This window comes from Cherax quadricarinatus, chromosome 13 (assembly GCF_038502225.1).
Source record: "Cherax quadricarinatus isolate ZL_2023a chromosome 13, ASM3850222v1, whole genome shotgun sequence".
NCBI classification, from domain to species: domain Eukaryota; kingdom Metazoa; phylum Arthropoda; class Malacostraca; order Decapoda; family Parastacidae; genus Cherax; species Cherax quadricarinatus.
Genome location: NC_091304.1, coordinates 49,643,293 through 49,660,938, shown reverse-complemented (window position 1 = coordinate 49,660,938; position 17,646 = coordinate 49,643,293).

The window sequence follows — 17,646 nt, the reverse complement described above, 5'->3', positions numbered from 1 at the left end:
GATGACTTGTGAATGCCTCTTCTGATTCTCTTCAGAACTTCAACTCTAATATTTAACTGCATTATCAACTTACGCTGCACTCTGTACTGTTTTAGTCGCGTGCGTTGAGGCACTGGGGGCTGTTATGTAATACAGTATTTTGGTCGCTGGAGGACGTCTTCATTAACCAGAAGCCATAATCTGTACGTTGTCGTATTTACACGTACGTTTTTCACCGAGAAGCGATGTTCGTGGAATGAACGCGGCCGAGAAGCAGTCAGTAGGTTGGTACAATACACACTGACGTTATCGTCAGTAATGTTACCAGAGACGCCAGCTACTCCTGTGTCTCCCAGAAGTTCTATATGTCTTGGAGGAGAACTAAATTGGTAGGGGTAATAGGTAGGGAAGCCTCAGGGGCTCTTGATCTGGAACATCAAGACCCCTTGAAGGGATAGCATCTCCCAGCACCCCCGCTACTAATCGCTGCTAACTTGCACATATTATAACTGTGTGATAATTTATGTTACTGTATTTATGTATACCTGTATCTAAATAAATTTACTTACCTACTTACTTATTTGCTTAGGTACTTACCTGCTTACTTACTTACGTACTTACTCTTTCTTGGCAGGACTTGGGTGAAGGGACGTTCCTGTCTGACCGAAATTCGTTAAGTAACCCACAGCCCTGTGACGTTACGTACTGAGTATACCAGAGGCGCCCACAATGTGTTTCCTGCAACAATGAACCACGATGACCGGAAATCCGTAGTTGCGGGACCAAAATGAATTTTGATAAAGGTGAATCACAGATGGTTAAGTTATCAAAAATTGGAAAAAAAAATTCAGAAGTGTTCAAGATAATTATTTAGTAAAATTGGTAACGTAAAATTTCTAATAAAAATGGGAATGGGTGATAATCAGGTTTAATTAGAGGAAAAGGAATGTAGCTCCATTTCTTTGGAACAAGATCCCTTCGTCTAGGCACTTCCCCTTCCTCCTCTAACCTACCTTTGATGTGTTAAAATTCAATATAATAACAACCTTACTAATAATAGTCTCAAGAGCTAGAGCTTCCATTACACCTTCACCAGTCTTAAATTGATAATTGCAGTCAAGGGAATCTGGAGGCGCGAGGACGCAAGCAAGCAAGCAAGCAAGCAAGCACTCAGTGGAACGCACGCAAGGAACAGGAAGGAGGGAGGGGGGAAGAATACACACACACTTCTTCACATATACAGGTCAAGGAGACACGAATAACAGAGGCTGAACACACTGTGTGGGTGGTGGTGGCCTTGTGCGTGTGTGTGACACTGTGGTGAAAGAGGCTGTGAATACACGAATACACACTCTTCGTATCAGCACTGCGGGAAGACTTTGTTGGTACGCCAGTACACACTTCTTCTGTATCAGCACTGCGGGAAGACTTTGTTGGTACGCCAGTACACACTTCCTCTGTATCAGCACTGCGGGAAGACTTTGTTGGTACGCCAGTACACACTTCCTCTGTATCAGCACTGCGGGAAGACTTTGTTGGTACGCCAGTACACACTTCCTCTGTATCAGCACTGCGGGAAGACTTTGTTGGTACGCCAGTACACACTTCCTCTGTATCAGCACTGCGGGAAGACTTTGTTGGTACGCCAGTACACACTTCCTCTGTATCAGCACTGCGGGAAGACTTTGTTGGTACGCCAGTACACACTTCCTCTGTATCAGCACTGCGGGAAGACTTTGTTGGTACGCCAGTACACACTTCCTCTGTATCAGCACTGCGGGAAGACTTTGTTGGTACGCCAGTACACACTTCCTCTGTATCAGCACTGAGGGAAGACGTTGTTGGTACGCCAGTACACACTTCATCTGTATCAGCACTGCGGGAAGACTTTGTTGGTACGCCAGTACACACTTCCTCTGTATCAGCACTGCGGGAAGACTTTGTTGGTACGCCAGTACACACTTCCTCTGTATCAGCACTGAGGGAAGACGTTGTTGGTACGCCAGTACACACTTCATCTGTATCAGCACTGCGGGAAGACTTTGTTGGTACGCCAGTACACACTTCATCTGTATCAGCACTGCGGGAAGACTTTGTTGGTACGCCAGTACACACTTCATCTGTATCAGCACTGCGGGAAGACTTTGTTGGTACGCCAGTACACACTTCCTCTGTATCAGCACTGAGGGAAGACTTTGTTGGTACGCCAGTACACACTTCCTCTGTATCAGCACTGTGGGAAGACTGTTGGTACGCCAGTACACACTTCCTCTGTATCAGCACTGAGGGAAGACTTTGTTGGTACGCCAGTACACACTTCCTCTGTATCAGCACTGAGGGAAGACTTTGTTGGTACGCCAGTACACACTTCCTCTGTATCAGCACTGTGGGAATACTGTTGGTACGCCAGTACACACTTCCTCTGTATCAGCACTGAGGGAAGACTTTGTTGGTACGCCAGTACACACTTCCTCTGTATCAGCACTGAGGGAAGACTTTGTTGGTACGCCAGTACACATTTCCTCTGTATCAGCACTGTGGGAAGACTGTTGGTACGCCAGTACACACTTCCTCTGTATCAGCACTGAGGGAAGACTTTGTTGGTACGCAAGTACACACTCTCCGTATCAGCACTGTGGGAAGACTGTTGGTACGCCAGTACACACTGCCTTTGTATCAGCACTGTGGGAATATGATACAGGGAGACCAACACACTCACTGCCTTAGTGTCGACACCGTGGGAAGATGTTGCAGGTACACCTGCACACTGCACAGATACACCTGTACACTGCACAGATACACCTGCACACTGCCTTTGGAAAGCAACGCTTGCAAACAGATCTAGGGTAACGATACTCCGCGCAGACCGAACCTTTATTCGCAAGTTACGCTCTAAACAGAGCTTTATGGAATCAAAGCTCTGTTTAATAAGGTTCAATTATTTTTTAATAAAGCTCTGTTATTTTTTGATAAAGCTTTTTTTTTAGTTTTTTATAAAACTCTATTGAAAATTTTAATAAACCTCTGTTTAGAGCTTAAATCAATATCTGTACAGAGCTTTATTAAGTTTATAAAGTATTTTCTGTTTATAATACCTCATTACCAGACATTACATTACCAGATACATCTGTGACCGATATCGAGAACTTTACTTTATCCAGTATCCAGCCTGGACTTCGATTCTGGTGAAACGGTCAGTCTAGACGGGACGCTCTTTAACACGCGTTATGGGCAAAAGGGAGGACTCCAGCCTCAGCGGCATCGCTGCTTCCTCAGCGTTGCTGTGGGGCTACCACAGCAGCCTCAGCAGCAGCAACATGGAAGCAGAGGCAAGAAGCCGTCTAGACCACTATTGTTTCCATTCATTTGATGAAGGACACCACTTGTTGCGTTGTTGTGTCTTCTCGTTGGTAATTTATCGCAAGATTAACCTTTTTCATGGCTCTCTCCCACTCCAAAGATGCCGAGTCTTTGTGGTGTCACGCAGAGTGTGTCTGCCTGACGCCGTTACCCAGTATGCGTGTCTGCCTGACGCCCTTACCCAGCGAGTGTGTCTGTCTGAAGCCCTTACAAGGTGTGTCCGACTGCTTAACACCCTTACATAATCAATGTGTCTGCTAACACTATTGGACAGACAAGAAGAATTTTCAGAGACAATAGTGCTGTGCTGGCGAGAAAGAGTCCAACAGGTGACATCTATCGTTGAGAAGTAGACGCAGGTAACTGGCGTCAGGAAGAGGGAATTTTTAATCATGATGTTCCTTGTTGTTCGTTGATGAAGGATTTCCAGGTAGGTAGACTCCATGTAGGTAGACTCCGGGTAGGTAGGCTCCAGGTAGGTAGGCTCCAAGTAGGTAGGCTCCAGATAGGCAGCCTCCAGGTAGGTAGACTCCAGGTAAGCAGGTTCAAGGTAGGCAGGCTCCAGATAGACAGACTCCAGGTAGGTAGACTCCTGGTAGGTAGACTCCTGGTAGGTAGGCTCCAAATAGCTAGGCTCCAGGTAGGCAGATTCCAGGTAGGTAGACTTCAGGTAGGTAGGCTCCGGGTAGGTAGGCTCCAAATAGCTAGGCTCCAGGTAGGCAGATTCCAGGTAGGTAGACTTCAGGTAGGTAGGCTCCGGGTAGGTAGGCTCCAAATAGCTAGGCTCCAGGTAGGCAGATTCCAGGTAGGTAGACTTCAGGTAGGTAGGCTCCGGGTAGGTAGGCTCCAAATAGCCTGGCAATCGCCAACAACAGCAGACGGTACCACTGCAGTCACTGGAAAAAAACTTTCGATTGAGCTAATAATCTCTACATAATTTTTACTATCCCTCGCTAGTACTGTGTGTCAGCCAATTTATTTTCAAAACATGTCGCTCTGCAGCTGATGTCATAACGAATCTCTACACCAATTAGCAACAACAACTGGATGATGAGATTAAGACACATGTGCAACATCTGGGTATCTTTGTTGTAGACGTTTCGCCATCCAGTGGCTTTATCAATACAAATTCTAGGACATAACTTGAAGAGAGTAGAACTATGTACAGAAGATGAGGTAATCAGTCCCTCAACCTAGGAGTAGGTGCGACGAGCACCATAGTCGTGGAGATTCTGAAGCAGAAGAAAGGAGCCTGGCGCTTATATAGTAACGTCAGGTGTAGCAGACGAGGGCATATTCACTGGTAGGCGGGATTCCCCAGTGGAAGTAGGTCCTTCCCAAAGAGATGGGTTAGTTGTAGTAGTAGTTGTCGTAGTCGTGAAGGTTATGTACATGTCCTCAGAATTAAGATTCCATGATGTTGCAGTGTCTGACAAGTTGTGTCAGACACTGTGTCGGTATTATATACCTTTCGTACACAACAAATGGATGAGTTAGAACCTGCGTAGTTGCTAGGGCTTATAGCAGGGTATGGGACCGTGACCTAGCGAAGTTCAGAGGAACTGGAATCTGAATCCAGTACACTGCATCAGCAACCACTTCTATGGTAAATATTCGACGGCCTAATTCACCTCAATTCACAATCCCGTCTGCATGTACGACTTCTCTTCAACACAAAACTTAGTTGCCCTCTGCTCTCAGAAACGTCCATCAGTAACATGCAGTTGTATCTGCCTGGAACAAGCAATGACAGACAATAATTGCTTCTGAGAACACAGATTATGATCTTTATACAGCATAACACAGCTACTAGAGTCTGCCTCAGAATGAAAACAATTAACACTCAGCAGTGAAGATATCCCGCAGGTGAAATGTGACTCTGCAGTGATTAGGAAAACACGTGATGAGTCTTACAATTTGATAAATACATGAGTGAGAGGGGGATGAATTTGAGTGGGACTTGCAGATGAGGTAATTGGGTTCTCAAAGCTTATTCCTTGGGTTGGGTGAATATATTTTTTAGAGGGTTTGGGTTTGACAAAGACATGCCAAGTATGGGCCAGTAGACCTGCTGCAGTGTTCCTCCTTTCTTATGCATCATTTAGTCGCACGACATCAGACGCAGCAAAACTTAACAAGGATATGAAATATACTCTAATCCCTTGAGCACCAACTGATCCCCGAAATTTGGACAAGGAAGGCGATCCCAAATAGTTCACTTAAAAATTAAATGTGTCCATAGAGGGATGTTATGAGAAGATATATAAAGATAATAGGTAGTGAAGTGAATGTTTGAGATAAAGCTTGACAGGAAAATGAGATAATCAGACGGTAAACAGGAAACTGAAACAGCTTGACAGCAAAGTTGGAATTTCAAAGAGAACTCGACATCAAAGTAAGAGTCAGATCTTGACAGCAAAGTACGAGAATCAAAACAGATCTTGACAGGAAAATACAAGAATACAATAGATCTTGACAGCAAAGTGGGAGAGTGAAATTAAGCCTAATAATTATATACCTGTAGGGTGTTCCGGGGGTCAACGTCCCCCAGGCCAGGCCCTTGACCAGGAATCATGGGTGAGGGTTGTGTTAGTAGTCTCGTGAAAATAAATTAAATTATTTTAAAAGAACAACCAAAAATTATTCAATTTGTTGTTCAATGTATTATGGTGCGTGAGGAGGTCATGACCTGGCGTGACCTCTGCAACCCTGGTCAGTCATAATCATGTGAGGGCGTCAGCAGTGTTTCTTCCTGGGTATTTTGACTGGCCGATAAAGCTAGTTCTGTGATCGTTATACGGAGCATTCCTCACTCACACACCGCACACGCTCACAATCCCCCCCCCATACACACACGCACACACACACGCACAACCACAACCTCACACACACAACCCTTTATACACATAACCCCCCACACACAACCCCATACACACGCACACACGACCCTTCACACACAACTCCCTACACACTCAACCCTTACATACAAGACCCCCGCACACATCCCTGTACAGACACACAGACCCATACGCATACACCTCTCACACATAACCCCTACACACACAGCCCCCCCCCCCACATACAAACGCGCATCTGGCAAATCTAAGATTAGCTATCATGAACCTAAGCAAGGAGACTGTGTATGGCTTATGTCAGGTTCATATTGCAGTGTGTGTCACCAGTATGGATCCCACACCTGATCAAGCCAGTGAAGAAAATGGAGAAAGTGCAGAGATTTGCAACGAGATTAGTCCCAGAGCTATGAGAAGAGACTATGGGAGTTGAACGATATGACAGAGGAAAGGACTAGGAGCGACATTAATTGAAGTTCACTTGGAGTCACCGCTCCCGCGGCCCGGTCCCAAAACAGGCCTCTTGGTTGCCGGAATGATAGATCCAGCTCTCAGTGCCCGCCACTCGAAGTCCAACGTATGCATCACAACCCGGGTGAGGAATCTGTCTAGCTCCCTCTTGAAGACAGTTAGAGGGTTTGCTGGTAATCTCTCTTATGCATGAAGAAAGGTTGTTGAAGAGTCGTGGTCTCTTAACACTTATTCAGTTCTATCTCAGTGTATTCATCTCTCCCCTGCCCAGTATGGGCCAACAGGCCTACTGCAGTGTTCCTCCTTTCTTATGTATCCTGCACCGTCTTCCAAGCCTCTTGTGTTCATAGAGAGTAATTGTGGAGTTCAGGACTGGTACTAATCCCTCCACTATCTTCCAGATGTGGAATATAATGTATATTTCTCACCTACGATCTAAAGAGTACAGTTCTAGGTACTTAAAGTTCTCCCAGTAATTTAGATGACTGGCTGAGTTTATGTGAGTCGTGAAGGTTTTCTGTACGTTTTCCAGCTCAGCAATTTCACCGTTAACACACAGCAATATTCCAGCCTAGAGAAACCAGGTGACCGGAGGAGTCATCATTGACTTGACATCCCTTGCTTTGAAGATTCTAGTTAACAACCCTATCATTTTTCTTGCAGTTGTAATAATAACATTGTTGTGCTTCTTGAACGTGAGATCTTCTGACATTATCACTCCCAGGTCTTACATTTGATTTAAGCTCTATTGAGAGTTTTAAATTTGTTTTGTACTCCGATCTTATTTTATTTCCTCCATTCTTCCCTGGCGAAGTAACTCAAATTTGTCCTCATTGAAGAAAAATATTGTTGGCAGTGGTCTACTGGAAGACTTGGTTTATATCACCTTGAACTGTTGCTGTGTCTTCAATGGATGGCATTCTCAAACAGATACTAGTATCGTCTACAAAAGATGATACAGTGCTATGATTAGTGTCCCTGTCAATGTCAGAAATGAGAATGAGTAAGAGAAGTGGGGCGAGTACCGTGCCTTGGGGGACGACATAACTTTTCACTGTAGCAGCCCCTGATTTCACTCCGTTAACTATTACTCTTTGGGTTCTATTTGTGAGGAAGTTAAAAATCCATCTGGCGATCTTCCCAGTTATTTCTTTTACACGAATTTTGTGGGCAATTACCCCATGGTCGCACTTGCCAAAGACTTTGGAAAGTTAGTATATACTACAACTGCATCTTGTTTGTCTTCAAGAGTATCCAAGACCATGTCGTAATGGTCCAACAGATGTGAAAGGCAGAAGCGACCACTTCTGAACCCATGTTGGCCTGGTTCTATCTACCTGGAGGTGGCCAGACCCAGGACAACATAGCGTTGTGCAACTGCTGAGATTTCATGTGACTGGTAATATTGCTTCTTAAAACCTCTTCAAGGATCTTGATAATGTGGGATGGCTAGGGTTGCTTTACTGCCACCTTTGTTGAGTGGGGAAATATCAGTGGTTCTTAATGAATGTGGGATGACTCCAGTGTCTAGGCTTCGTCTCCATAGAATATTTAAGGCACATGACAAGAGTTTCTTGCAACTGTTAATTGTGAATATCGAGTTCCATGAGTCTGGGCCATGTTCTTATGTCTAACGAAAAAAAAAATATTTCATTGTGTTTGTTTATCATTAAATTATTGTAAACTTATCTAAAATATATCTAGTTGAATTAGGCTAAATTAAATTGCGCTTGTTATAATAAGGCTAGGTAAGTTTTCTAAGATTCTTTTGGAACAAAATTATTAAGTTTCTACATTAACATAAATGAAATTTTATATATATATATATATATATATATATATATATATATATATATATATATATATATATATATATATATATATATATATATATATATATATATATATATATATATATATATATATATATATATATATATATATATATACATATATATATACATATATATATATATTTTAACACACCGGCCGATTCCCACCAAGGCAGGGTGGCCCGAAAAAGAAAAACTTTCACCATCATTCACTCCATCACTGTCTTGCCAGAAGGGTGCTTTACACTACAGTTTTTAAACTGCAACATTAACACCCCTCCTTCAGAGTGCAGGCACTGTACTTCCCATCTCCAGGACTCAAGTCCGGCCTGCCGGTTTCCCTGAACCCCTTCATAAATGTTACTTTGCTCACACTCCAACAGCACGTCAAGTATTAAAAACCATTTGTCTCCATTCACTCCTATCAAACACGCTCACGCATGCCTGCTGGAAGTCCAAGCCCCTCGCACACAAAACCTCCTTTACCCCCTCCCTCCAACCTTTCCTAGGCCGACCCCTACCCCGCCTTCCTTCCACTACAGACTGATACACTCTTGAAGTCATTCTGTTTCGCTCCATTCTCTCCACATGTCCGAACCACCTCAACAACCCTTCCTCAGCCCTCTGGACAACAGTTTTGGTAATCCCGCACCTCCTCCTAACTTCCAAACTACGAATTCTCTGCATTATATTCACACCACACATTGCCCTCAGAAATGACATCTCCACTGCCTCCAGCCTTCTCCTCGCTGCAACATTCATCACCCATGCTTCACACCCATATAAGAGCGTTGGTAAAACTATACTCTCATACATTCCCCTCTTTGCCTCCAAGGACAAAGTTCTTTGTCTCCACAGACTCCTAAGTGCACCACTCACTCTTCCCCTCATAAATTCTATGATTCACCTCATCTTTCATAGACCCATCCGCTGACACGTCCACTCCCAAATATCTGAATACATTCACCTCCTTCATACTCTCTCCCTCCAGTCTGATATTCAATCTTTCATCACCTAATCTTTTTGTTATCCTCATAACCTTACTCTTTCCTGTATTCACCTTTAATTTTCTTCTTTTGCACACCCTACCAAATTCATCCAAATTCATCCAAATTCATGCTGGTGAGCAGCAACCTTAAACCAAGACAGCAATGCCTAAGCGTACGTAATAAGGCAAATAGATTACTGGGATTTATATCAAGAAGTGTAAGCAACAGAAGTCCAGACTTCTCTTCAGAATCTCCCAAGAGCACAGTGTCATCAGCAAAGAGCAGCTGTGACAACTCCCACTTTGCGTGTGATTCTTTATCTTTTAACTCCACGCCTCTTGCAAAGACCCTCGCATTTACTTCTCTTACAACCCCATCTATAAATATATTAAACAACCACGGTGACATCACACATCCTTGTCTAAGGCCTACTTTTACTGGGAAATAATTTCCCTCTTTCCTACATACTCTAACTTGAGCCTCACTATCCTCGTAAAAACTCTTCACTGCTTTCAGTAACCTACCTCCTACACCATACACTTGCAACATCTGCCACATTGCCCCCCTATCCACCCTGTCATACGCCTTTTCCAAATCCATAAATGCCACAAAGACCTCTTTAGCCTTATCTAAATACTGTTCACTTATATGTTTCACTGTAAACACCTGGTCCACACACCCCCTACCTTTCCTAAGGCCTCCTTGTTCATCTGCTATCCTATTCTCCGTCTTACTCTTAATTCTTTCAATAACAACTCTTTACCAGGCACACTCAGCAGACTTATCCCCCTATAATTTTTGCACTCTTTTTATCCCCTTTGCCTTTATACAAAGGAACTATGCATGCTCTCTGCCAATCCCTAGGTACCTTACCCTCTTCCATACATTTATTAAATAATTGCACCAACCACTCCAAAACTATATCCCCACCTGCTTTTAACATTTCTATCTTTATCCCATCAATCCCGGCTGCCTTACCCCCTTTCATTTTACCTACTGCCTCACGAACTTCCCCCACACTCACAACTGGCTCTTCCTCACTCCTACAAGATGTTATTCCTCCTTGTCCTATACACGAAATCACAGCTTCCCTATCTTCATCAACATTTAACAATTCCTCAAAATATTCCCTCCATCTTCCCAACACCTCTAACTCTCCATTTAATAACTCTCCTCTCCTATTTTTAACTGACAAATCCATTTGTTCTCTAGGCTTCCTTAACTTGTTAATCTCACTCCAAAACTTTTTCTTATTTTCAACAAAATTTGTTGATAACATCTCACCCACTCTCTCATTTGCTCTCTTTTTACATTGCTTCACCACTCTCTTAACCTCTCTCTTTTTCTCCATATACTCTTCCCTCCTTGCATCACTTCTACTTTGTAAAAACTTCTCATATGCTAACTTTTTCTCCCTTACTACTCTCTTCACATCATCATTCCACCAATCGCTCCTCTTCCCTCCCGCACCCACTTTCCTGTAACCACAAACTTCTGCTGAACACTCTAACACTACATTTTTAAATCTACCCCATACCTCTTCGACCCCATTGCCTATGCTCTCATTAGCCCATCTATCCTCCAATAGCTGTTTATATCTTACCCTAACTGCCTCCTCTTTTAGTTTGTAAACCTTCACCTCTCTCTTCCCTGGTGCTTCTATTCTCCTTGTATCCCATCTACCTTTTACTCTCAGTGTAGCTACAACTAGAAAGTGATCTGATATATCTGTGGCACCTCTATAAACATGTACATCCTGAAGTCTACTCAACAGTCTTTTATCTACCAATACATAATCCAACAAACTACTGTCATTTCGCCCTACATCATATCTTGTATACTTATTTATCCTCTTTTTCTTAAAATATGTATTACCTATAACTAAACCCCTTTCTATACAAAGTTCAATCAAAGGGCTCCCACTATCATTTACACCTGGCACCCCAAACTTACCTACCACACCCTCTCTAAAAGTTTCTCCTACTTTAGCATTCAGGTCCCCTACCACAATTACTCTCTCACTTGGTTCAAAGGCTCCTATACATTCACTTAACATCTCCCAAAATCTCTCTCTCTCCTCTGCATTCCTCTCTTCTCCAGGTGCATACACGCTTATTATGACCCACTTCTCGCATCCAACCTTTACTTTAATCCACATAATTCTTGAATTTACACATATATATATACACACACACACACACACACACACATATATATATATATATATATATATATATATATATATATATATATATATATATATATATATATATATATATATATATATATTTAAACGTATAAGAGAAAATTTTAGAAAGGACCTCATTTTAAATGAGGTCTTGCTAATTGATCAGTTTTACCTATTCGGCACGTCAGTTCCATTCTACGGTCTTTTAAGATTCAGGTAAGTCTAGTAGACATGATAGCCAGATAATCACGTCTGAAGAAGTGGTTTTGAATGGCGTACTGCCAGTACGCTTCAAGACCACGATGTGTAGAACGAAACCCTGTAAGAGACACGTCCAGGACTTGATAAAGCTCTAGCAGAACGAAACGTTGTCCCAATTGAGGCTTCTTTTGCAACGTGTATATATTCTTCAAGTCTAGGAATACAGATAACCGGTTCTGATAACCATCAGGTTGAATTAAACACTTGTGCAATAAAACAGACATTCCCAAGTGTTGTACAAGTGTCTAATTCTTCAAGTCTGGGAAGAAGAGTACACACAACACTAAGCTGGTGTTGGCTGAAATAATTTGCCAGGGAGTGCGCAGGTGAGCGCAGGGAGTGTGTTTTAAACACCAATGAGTTACTGGTCAACAAGTCTTGCAACAAGACGCAGACCATAACACTGATTCTGCAACTAATCAACGTTGAGAAAAGTCTGCCATTTTTTCGAGGCGAAGCGACGTGTTTGGCGAAGGTTGAAGTGTGGGTGCAGGGGCAGCTCTGGTTCCTAGCGCAACACCTGATGCTGTTGCTGCCGCTCATGGAGCTGTTACTGCTACTTCTGCGGCTGCTATTGTTGCTAAAGCTGCTTCGTGTTTGTTTAATAGTTTTGTCGTACATTTTACGTTCCTTTTCGTGCTTCTTGACAAGAGCGTTGTATCGGCGTAGAGCTTTGTTGCGAAGCTCTACGCCGATATAACGAAGCTTTGGTGATGGTTTTTAAGTTCGTTATGAGTACCTTAGAGCATCTCAAATTGACTATGCTTCTCGCTCAAACTTCACAATTAAGACCTCAGTGTTTGTTACGGTATTTTACGATATTGTTATTACGGTCTTCTTTGACCTTCCCCAATCTTCATGACTTTACACTTGGTGGTATTAAACTCCAGGAGCCAGTTGTTGGCCCAGGCTTGCAACCTGTCCAGATCCCTTTGTAGTTCTACCTGATCCTTATTCACTTGAATTCTCAGCATTAGCTTCACGTCGTCTGCAAACAGGGACAGCTTCTGAATCTATATCTTCCGTCATGTCATTCACGTATACCAGAAACAGTACCGGCCCTATGACTGACCCTTGTGGAACCCGGCTCATCACAGGCGTCCACTCTGACATTGTCAGGTACCATGACTCGTTGTTTCCTTCCTGTCAGGTATTCTCTGATCCATTGCAGTGCCTTTTCTGTTATTCCTGCCTGCTTATCTAGCTTTTGCAATAATCTCTTATACGGAACTGTGTTGAAAGCCTTTTTTTTTTTTTACACAGGGTTTGCCAAGGTTAAGGATCCCTAGCTTTATTGACAGCTATTTACAGGTTAAGGATTCCTAACTTTATTGGCAAGCTAAGAGCTGTTACCTACATCAGCTCATTTGAAAGCATTTTTATTGTTATGAGACATACAAGTAGGGAACAGGATGAAGTTGGAGCCATCTGTGGGCCAGCATTTTCATTTGATCAACTGACTTTATCTCGTTGACATCATTATGCTGTACGAATGTGTTCCATACTCGAGTCATCCTGGGTATGTATGATCTCAGATGGAGTGATGTTCTGGAGAAGGGTACAGCCAGAGTGAAGTTGCTGCTTTCTGCCCGTCTTGTGGCATAAAAGCTTGTTTCACGCTGTCCTCGAAGTGGATCCAAGTGTGGTATTTTGACAATATTGGCCTTGTACATAACAGTAAGGCCACCCACATCCCTCCTATGTTGAAGGCTCTGCTGAAATGACAGATCTATCCAGGATGGGTCCAGGCGAGAGATGAGACGTCTTGCTCTGTTCTCTACTCTGTCAAGCAGTCGCAGATGAGAGGGGGGGGCAGGCAAACCAAGAAAGTGGAGCATACTCAAGGTGCGAGCGTACTTGTGCCTCGTACAGGATCTTGCAACCCCTACTGTCAAGCAGATGGGAGATACGGCGAAGTGCTGTAAGCTTCCTGGCTGCCTTGTTTGCAAGATATAGAACATGGTTCTTCATGGTTAGTTTGGAGTCAAATTTCACCCCAAGGATATCAACTTCTTCTCCAGGTGCCAACATCGTCCCATTCATCCTTACTACTGCACCAGCATTACCATCATGGTGCATAGAGACGATCATCATTTGCGTTTTCTCAGGTGCAAATGTTACTTGCCATCTATTTCCCCAAGCTGATATAGCTCTCAGCTGGTGATTGATGTAGCTTAGAGCAGCTGGCATTTCTTCTCTTGGATAAGTGAATGTCAGTGTACAGTCGTCTGCAAGAAAATGCAGTCTACTCACCCCTCTCTCTCCTGCCTTACTTCTATCACTTTGTCGTAAAACTCCAGTAGGCATGAGACACAGAATTTCCCCTCCCTGAAACCGTGCTGGTTATCGTGTATAAGCTCAATCCTTTCTACGTGCTCCACCAGTCTTTTCCTGATAAGCTTCTCCATGACTTTGCAAGCTATATAAGTCAGTGACAATGGTCTGTAGTTTAATGCTACCTGCCTATCTCCTTTCTTAAAGATTGGGACTACATTTGCTGTCTTCCACACCTCAGGTAGTTTCCTGGTTTCGATGGACGTGTTGAAGATTGTTATTACTGGCACACACAGCACCTGTTCCATCTCTCAACGCTTCACATACTTCTTTGTCTTTTCTTGTGATCTCCCATCCTTCCTTCCTCAACCTGAGTACCTGGTCCTTGTCTGTTGTTTTCCTCCCGATGTGGCTGTACTACAGCTATGTTAGTTATCATTTTGTCCTAGGCACATGTCGATTAGACACTAGGCCTGTTGTATATGTGTGCATGCGTGCGTGCGTACGTGCGTGTGTGTGTGTGTGTGTGTGTGTGTGTGTGTGTGTCTACACTATTTTATGTATTCACATAGTGGGATAAATCTAGTTATATTCCCAGTCACAAGGTCCATCTCTTGACGTGTTTGTGTGTGTCTGTGTGTGTGTGTGTGTGTGTGTGTGTGTGTGTGTGTGTGTGTGTGTGTGTGTGTGTGTGTGTGTGTGTGTCTACACTATTTTATGTATTCACATAGTGGGATAAATCTAGTTATATTCCCAGTCACAAGGTCCATCTCTTGACGTGTTTGTGTGTGTCTGTGTGTGTGTGTGTGTGTGTGTGTGTGTGTGTGTGTGTGTGTGTGTGTGTGTGTGTGTGTGTGTGTGTGTACTCACCTAGTTGAGGTTGGAGGTGTCGAGTCCAAGCTCCTGGCCCCGCCTCTTCACTGGTCGCTACTAGGTCACTATCCCTGAACTGTGAGCTTTATCATACCTCTGCTTAAAGCTATGTATGGATCCTGCCTCCACTACAGACTAGACTACAGTCAAGCTTGGAGCAGTGTACCCAAGCTGGCAGTAGTACAGTCAAGCTTGGAGCAGTGTACCGGTGAGTTGTATTAAAAGGAGTATTTAACGCCGTTTCCGCTCCGCTTTCTCCCTCCCTCTATACACACACACACACACACACACACACACACACACACACACACACACACACACACACACAGGAGACTGGATCCATTCATGGCTTTAAGAAGAAGTATGATAAACCTCATGGAGCTGGAAGAGTGACCCAGTAGCGGCCAGTGAAGAGGCGGAGCCAGGAGCTATGACTCGACCCCTGCAACCACAACTAGGTGAGTACACATCCTTCATGGCCCAGACCTTAGTTTTGAAATCGTTCCTGGATTTCGGTGTGAAAAAAAAAAAAGGAATTGAATCTCTGATCTGAGTTCCGAGGTTCTCTTGTGTATTTCCGAGCTTCTGCCGAAGATAATTTTGATCTTGGTAGGCTCAGCGAGGCTGAAAAAATGATCCATTTAAACTCTGCCTCACATTAATGTTCACATATTTATGTAATATTACGCTTTTCAGGTTTATCGTCTTCAAAATTCCCCGTCACGATTCGTATTAAATCTCGTATAGAGTCGGCCACAGGCAGTGCACTCCAGCAGTGTACTCCAGCAGTGTACTCCAGCAGTGCACTCCAGCAGTGTACTCCAGCAGTGCACTCCAGCAGTGCACTCCAGCAGTGTACTTCAGCAGTGCACTCCAGCAGTGTACTCCAGCAGTGTACTCCAGCAGTGTACTCCAGCAGTGCACTCCAGCAGTGCACTCCAGCAGTGTACTCCAGCATTGTACTCCAGCAGTGCACTCCAGCAGTGCCCTCCAGCAGTGCACTCCAGCAGTGCACTCCAGTAGTGCACCCCAGCAGTGCACTCCAGCAGTGCACTCCAGCAGTGCACTCCAGCAGTGCACTCCAGCAGTGCACTCCAGCAGTGCACTCCAGCAGTGTACTCCAGCAGTGTACTCCAGCAGTGTACTCCAGCAGTGCACTCCAGCAGTGCACTCCAGCAGTGCACTCCAGCAGTGCACTCCAGCAGTGCACTCCAGCAGTGTACTCCAGCAGTGTACTCCAGCAGTGTACTCCAGCAGTGCACTCCAGCAGTGCACTCCAGCAGTGCACTCCAGCAGTGCACTCCAGCAGTGCACTCCAGCAGTGCACTCCAGCAGTGTACTCCAGCAGTGTACTCCAGCAGTGCACTCCAGCAGTGCACTCCAGCAGTGCACTCCAGCAGTGCACTCCAGCAGTGTACTCCAGCAGTGTACTCCAGCAGTGTACTCCAGCAGTGCACTCCAGCAGTGCACTCCAGCAGTGCACTCCAGCAGTGCACTCCAGCAGTGTACTCCAGCAGTGTACTCCAGCAGTGTACTCCAGCAGTGCACTCCAGCAGTGCACTCCAGCAGTGCACTCCAGCAGTGCACTCCAGCAGTGTACTCCAGCAGTGTACTCCAGCAGTGTACTCCAGCAGTGCACTCCAGCAGTGCACTCCAGCAGTGTACTCCAGCAGTGCACTCCAGCAGTGCACTCCAGCAGTGCACTCCAGCAGTGCACTCCAGCAGTGCACTCCAGCAGTGTACTCCAGCAGTGTACTCCAGCAGTGCACTCCAGCAGTGCACTCCAGCAGTGCACTCCAGCAGTGCACTCCAGCAGTGCACTCCAGCAGTGCACTCCAGCAGTGCACTCCAGCAGTGCACTCCAGCAGTGTACTCCAGCAGTGTACTCCAGCAGTGCACTCCAGCAGTGCACTCCAGCAGTGCACTCCAGCAGTGTACTCCAGCAGTGCACTCCAGCAGTGCACTCCAGCAGTGCACTCCAGCAGTGCACTCCAGCAGTGTACTCCAGCAGTGTACTCCAGCAGTGTACTCCAGCAGTGCACTCCAGCAGTGCACTCCAGCAGTGCACTCCAGCAGTGCACTCCAGCAGTTCACTCCAGCAGTGTACTCCAGCAGTGTACTCCAGCAGTGTACTCCAGCAGTGCACTCCAGCAGTGCACTCCAGCAGTGCACTCCAGCAGTGCACTCCAGCAGTGCACTCCAGCAGTGCACTCCAGCAGTGTACTCCAGCAGTGTACTCCAGCAGTGCACTCCAGCAGTGCACTCCAGCAGTGCACTCCAGCAGTGCACTCCAGCAGTGTACTCCAGCAGTGTACTCCAGCAGTGTACTCCAGCAGTGCACTCCAGCAGTGCACTCCAGCAGTGCACTCCAGCAGTGCACTCCAGCAGTGCACTCCAGCAGTGTACTCCAGCAGTGTACTCCAGCAGTGTACTCCAGCAGTGCACTCCAGCAGTGCACTCCAGCAGTGCACTCCAGCAGTGCACTCCAGCAGTGTACTCCAGCAGTGTACTCCAGCAGTGCACTCCAGCAGTGCACTCCAGCAGTGTACTCCAGCAGTGCACTCCAG